Here is a 7057-nt window from a genome sequence, read left to right on the forward strand (position 1 = left end):
CAGTAATAGTGGGTTGGTTGTTGTCTTTCCTTCTGGAAGAGGACCAAAATGACATCACTCTGTTGGAGTCAAGTTACAGTATGGCTGACTATAGCTGATCAAATAAATATGAACTTATAATGCTCCACCACAGATTGTGCACAAATAATCCATATGAATATTTGGAGTAGAGATGTCTCTAAATTTATGCATAACATGTTTCTTTTAAACTCTTACAATTCTCCTTCAGTCATAGAGCACAGCACATCAAGCTGGGTGGTTCAGTGTCTCCCATGCCACGCAATCAATTTTAAAGTTCTTCAGAGGTACTTATTAGCAGTATGAGAGGATTAGACAATGAAAACCAAGGTCTTCTCCATCTCTCAATCTATGGTCCTGCTATCCCATAATTCCTGATTAGGCAAAAGAAAGATCAAGGCAGCCTAAATAGGCAAAACTAAATTTTCATGAAATTAAACAAGGAATAAACACAAGCATGGGCTTCATGACATAATAGCTACTGTTGTGATGTTCTGTTTTAAACTGACACATGTTAACCACAGCCCTCTGTCATGTTGTTTATTTTCTGATGGAGAAAATTAGTTTTCATTAAAGATTATTATGTATCATATCTGCTTTTAAATAACTAGATGATTACTGCCATAAAATACCACAATGTTAATAATGAAAAGAAAATAGTCAGGTCATATTTTTCTCCAGGTATTCTTTAAAATGTTAACTTTTATTAGGAGTTTTAAGCTTGCCAAATACTATCAACAAAGATAAAAGACAAATTCTAATATCATAAATGAGAAAAAAAACAACACAAGAACAGATGATGGATATGAAGAAAATGGTAACATATAACATGCAAACTAGTACAAACCTAATACAATGTTATCTTCGTGTGACATGTTAAAAAAACTAAACTAAAAAGTTGTAGAGGGGAGATTACTCTTAGGTCTGACCATATTGTGTTCTGGGAAATTATATATATTGAGGAGCCTGGTCTAGTTATCTGGCATTGAAACCTGGAATCCAGATTTGAGACCCTTCTTCTTGCCTTAGAGACTGATAAATTAGCTTTAGACAAATAATTTTACCAATTCAAGACTCAGTTTCCCAAGATAAAAATGGAAATAAGGAATGGATAAAATATATTTCATATTTTGAAAACATTAATATTAATTTGAAAAATAAAATCATGGATTGAATGTCAGGCAAATAGTGGGAATTCAGAATTGAGAGTCAGGGCCAAAAAGGTATGGGAGTTGTGAGGGAAAAAAAAAAACACTTATTTTTTTAGGATGTAGATAATTATATAATTAAACATTCATCCAGGTAGTTTATTATTGCTCCCACACTGGATGTATGGGATGCATTGTGATGAAAATCTTAAGTTAAGAACTGTATAACTTCTCAGTTTTAAGAAATGTAGCTCTTGTGTTTCACTTCTTTTATGTGTGAGCTTATACATATTTTATCATTTCTATATTGTCTAGAATTCAGTTGTGGCCCTGTCCTCTCACCTTTAATGAAGCAGACCTAATGGAGCGTGGGTGGTAGGAGGAAGGTAATAATGTTATGGAGTTTTCAGTAGCAAACCCAATAATTAAGGTGTCAAGAAAATTTCCATTAGAGCACCTTGTTTCCTCTTATAACTTACCCAGAATTGACTTTTGGCAGGAAATTTTCCATTCTTAACCCAAGCCTGAAGGTAAATTTATTTTGGAAAATTTGATCTAAATCCATTCAGACAGTTTGAGATCTATGATGAGAATTTCAAAAAAAAAATTAAAAATAAATATGTAGGGCTACAGATACCTCAAAATGGTTAATAAAGTTTGCATGTCTATGCAGAGTTGAGATTCCATTTCAGAGAATACTGAGATATTTAATGATATATTTTAAAATATTTACACTAATGTCTTCTGGTATTCATGTGATAGGACTGGAAACAAGGCTATTGAGACACTCAAGAAAGAGAGATTAAAATGCATTTGTTGTATTTTCCTCTTCCACCACCCATTTTTTTAAATTGAATTAATTTAAAAATCTTTATATGTATGTCCTATTATTTTTTGTTTTTTTTTTTTCATTCATTCCACTAATTTAGTTGTAGTAACAATCATCATGATTGTCATTCTCATTACCAAAAAAAATACACACCTGGAGGTAGATCTGGAATGAAGGTTAGAAATGAACCATTTCTATTGGCTTTATACTTTTTAGGAGACTGGAAAAGCACTACCATCTACAATTTTCATACTTTTTGCATTCAAAGAGAGCAGCAGAACCAAGAAAGGTAGATGTGTGGTGGTAAACTGGACATTGTCTTATTCCCAGCTATATGGTAATTCCATATAGCATCCTTCTGTGCTTTAATTACTCTTGGTTCCATGAGATGATAACATGAGCTTTCTCCTTTGTGCCTGATGGCAACAGCTTACATTATTTTAATGCATCATTCCTGAAATATAAGAAGAGTTCAGACTTTCAAGAAAGAATGAATGAATGAATGAATATTGTGTCAGTTGCTTATATGCACAAGCATTGTCTTAAGTTAATGGGATAAAATTTTTTAAAAGCTAACTAGTCTCTAGTTTCAAGATGTTCATATTGTTTTGGAGGGAGACTACCTATAAAAGAAAATTCAGCAGCAGGATGAATAGTTCCCAGATGTACTAAAAGTATGCTTATACACACATATGTATATATAGATGGTAAGGTTTGGAAGGGGAAGTGAGTTTTTCTACATTTCTGGGTGTATCTGGGAAGGAAATCTGGGTATTTGAAAAAACAATGTATTATGTAATTTAATCTTTCTAAGGGTTTGGATAGTACAAATGGCCAATTAAAAAGCAATTCAGTTTAATCCAACAAACATATATTCAGCCTCCATTAAGTTCTGTTTTGTGCTGCATGCTGTGGCTAGAAAGGGAGAAAAGTATTCCCTAGTCTCAAGATGCTTACTTTCTATTAGGCAGATAAACAAGTACATGGACTAGTAAATATAAAATAGTTTCAGGAGGGAAAGAACCTGGAAAAATTAAGACAGGTGCAGTGATATAGAGCGAAAGATAGAAACAGAAATTCATAAAGAAAGACTGAAGGACAGAGGCAAAGAAAACTAAGCAAACCCACAGAGACAGAAATATACAGATATACCAAGAAATATAAAAGATAGAGAAAAAAGAAAATTTCAGAGAAAAGAAAAATCCAAAAGAAGGAAATGATAAAGACTGGAATAAATTATGAAAAGGGAAAGAACAAGCATTTATTTACCTATGATATGTCAGGGGCTATTCTAAGTGCTTTACAAATATTATCTCATTTGATCCTCACAACAGTTCTGTGAGGAAGGTGCTATGATTCCCATTGTACAGCTTAGCAAACTGAGATACAGAGAGATTAAGTGACTCTCCCAGTCATACAGTTTGTGAGTGACCTTGCACAGCTGTCCCTCGCTCAAAACAAAGTCAAATGCAAGTCATGTCATCATTTCTCTGATGGCATGGTCTTCTTCGCCAATGAAGGATGAACACAAACTTGTCTGAGACTGAAATTTAACTTAGGTTTTCCTGACTGTAGAGCCAACATTCTATTAATTGTGGAGGAAAAAAAAATAACCACACAAAGATATTGCTTCAAAGAGAAGGGAGAGGAATGGATGCCTAGAAAGAGAATAAAGGGGAAAGACCAAGAGAAACACATTGAGAAAAGTACGGACATAAGGGTATTAAAATAGCTCAAAATAGTCATAGTAACATACAGAATAAGAGACAGACAGATAATCTGAGACAGAAAGGAGGCATCACTAGCTAAAAGAGAAATAACCACTAATAAGGAAAGAGACACAGAGGGAGCCATATTGGGAATGAAAGTAAGAGATGAACATGGCCCATATTCAAAGCTTCCAAGCTAAGTGGAACTTTTCTGGTCTTGTTTTCTACTGGCATGGCCTTTGAGAATCCCAGATCATCTCCACCCTATGATAAGAAACCAGAGTAAAATTTTAATATATTAATAAGAAGAAGGGAGGAGGTCAGAAGTATGAAGGAGCATCTTTTCAGCCCAAGGAATATCCTCCATGGAATTATACAAATTCATATTACTAAGGATTCTAAATCTAATCCCATTTCGTTGATTCCTACAGGTTAGAGTATAATGTTGCACTTCACCCTCAATCCCACAATGTCCCAGGAAAATAACACCTCTAAAGTTATGCTGAACAAGAAATAACTTTTTGGGGAAATGAATGGAATATCTTGTAGTCAAGAGTTTCTCGTAGCTTCCTAAACAGCACTATTCATACTAGGCTTCAACCTGATGCAAGACAAACTTGTTTTCCAAATGTAATAATTCTATTATGAGTAAGTCTTACAGTCTCTATATATTTGTAAAAGTTGCAATATCACCCCTCACTAGAAGTTATAAAATGTAAAACACTTCAAAGAAGGAGTATGTGTGTATATGTATACATACAGATAGATAGACAGGTAGATAAATAGACAGATAGGTAGATAGATAGATAGATAGATAGATAGATAGATAGATAGATAGATAGATAGATAGATAGATAGATAGATAGATATAGATAGATAGATAGATACACAGGGATCTTTAAACTCATTAACAAATAATTACTAAGACAGCCTTCCAAGTGTGGACAATGTATTCACATTTGCTGAATAAAAACCCATTCTGTCGTTCAATTATATATTGTGGAAGAGATGAGATGAAATTTTTAGTGAAGTTGATATTTTTAAAAATGTTTATATACTACTTTTTATGAATTTAAAATTCACAGGATTGACACAGGATTTGGCCTTTCTTTAAAAAAAAAAATCTAAGACCAAATCATTCCCACAAGCATGTATTAAGTGGTTTATATGTACCAGGTGCTAGGGATTGATATCCCGAAACTAAGAAAATAAATAAATAAATGGAGGGATGGATAAATAAATAAATAAAGCAGTGCCTGTCCATTTCGGAGTATAGTGTGTAATAAACTATAATTTGATTAAGGCCAAAACAGTGATATGTAAGTAGGTCTAAAAAACTTCCTGTAGATGTTCCCCGTATTGAGTCTTAAAGGAATGTGCAGAAGCCAAGAGAAAGAGGTTAGGAAAAAGTACATTCTAGAAATAGGGAGAAGGTGCCAAGGCAAGAAATGAAAGGTCAAGTTTACTGGATATGGAACAGGCCATTTTGACTTGGGGAGGTAGGAATTTTGAATCCAAATGTCAGAGAGTTATATGTGTTCTTTGTGGAAAAAGCAGAAATGATTTTGAATATTTTCAAATGGAAGTGCTTGAAAGATTAGTTAATCTATGATGTGCAATTGACAAAGCAATAACACAAGATTCTGAGCCAAATGCTTTAATGCGAAAGTCGTGTTCCATTTCAGCATATGCTGCTGAGCCCAGCAGATTACTACATTTGGCTGCTCTTACTCTCTAAAAAATGTGTCATCTCAAATTTTGTATGTGATTATGTGGGGAGGGGCAGAGAGGGAAGGTTCAAATCTAAATATATACTTTCATCAAATATTACTCTTAATCATTCTTATTATATAATGATTTTACCATGAAAATGAAATAAAATTAACCTATATTCCAGTGATTTCCTTGATGGAAATTCCATATAATCAACCTGAAATGGAATTTTTTTGAAGGAAAACATGATTCCTATCCCTCACCCTTATGGAACTTAAGGAATTAGATTGCTTTGCCCAAAGGATAAGATTTTGTTGTTAAATATTTATCAAAATGCCAACCACACATGAGATATAGTCTCTTTCCTTCAACTTTGAGTTAATTAAGGTTACCATCTGTGGTAATGATTCCTTCAAATTCCTTCAGTCGGCATGGATCTTTGCCTAGCCACATCTGTTTGCCTTTGGATTACAGTTAAGTTGGGTTAATCAGCCATAGTGCATCCTCATGGTCTATCTCTGATTCATGCTGCTTATGCTCATTTGATTTATTTTTTCCTCTAATACTTCTGTCCTGAGTGTGACCATGATGATGGGCTATGTACCTGATTTTTTGAGGACCAGTCACCACTCTCCAAGGTAGAGAGCCTCAGTGCCTGGTTGTCAACAGGTTTTTACCAGAGTAATTCCTGAGGACATTGCACTAAGAGGTAGCTAAGGCCCTTATCTGGTTCAGTGAAGGAGAACCCCATCCCACACAAAATTACATATTCTTGGTTAATTTGTATAAAACTTAAATGTGGCCTACATTAATATTTTTCAGTGTTTGCCTATGTATTTCCTTTCATTTTTAAAGAGGTCACATTTTAGCAATGTGTGCTACGGTAGCGCTACTTATAGTATTTCCATAGGATGCATGACAATGCAATGGGACCCTTGATTTGGAATTGGGGTGTCTGAGTTCAAATCTTGCTTCCCATACTTACTGGTTGTGTGACTCTAGGCCACTTACTTGGTCTTTCTGTGCTCAATTGTGGTTTAGATTCAACGAGCTATTAGGTCCATTCTTCCTCTCAATCTATAATCCTATAACCTGGAAGAACTGCCTATATAATATAGTCCAGAGCAAAATTACCTCATTGTTGCACAGATTACAAGCAAAGGGATATTATCACAACCAGCTATTGACCTAAAATGTATCCAACCATTTGTACAAAATGCTTTATTGCTACCTTGCTTGTCATTATTCATTGGAACTCTATGTTAGGATTTTTTCAATGAGACAATAATTTTGAAGCATTTAGCTCAGTGCCTAGCCCATTGTCGGTACTTTATAAATATCTATTTCCTTTTCTCCCCATGTACTGCATTTTCTTTCACTCTCACTAATTTATCCTTTTCTATTGACAATAGAAAATCTTTCTAAATTCTAGTTTTTAAGGGTTTAGACTTTTCTTATAACTGAATTTTGGTTTTACCTGAGATTACTTTTTATTCCTTTGAAGTATTTGTTAGAAACAGCCTTACTGTATCTTTTAGACATTCCTACTTCTTTTTCTTCACTATCCTGCTGCACTCGATTTGTGTTCTGTGATATTTCCCCTCCACTTGCTGTTCTTCACTTAGGAAAGTCCATTTTCT

The sequence above is a fragment of the Notamacropus eugenii genome, chromosome 4 (genome assembly GCF_028372415.1).
Source record: "Notamacropus eugenii isolate mMacEug1 chromosome 4, mMacEug1.pri_v2, whole genome shotgun sequence".
Lineage (NCBI taxonomy): Eukaryota > Metazoa > Chordata > Mammalia > Diprotodontia > Macropodidae > Notamacropus > Notamacropus eugenii.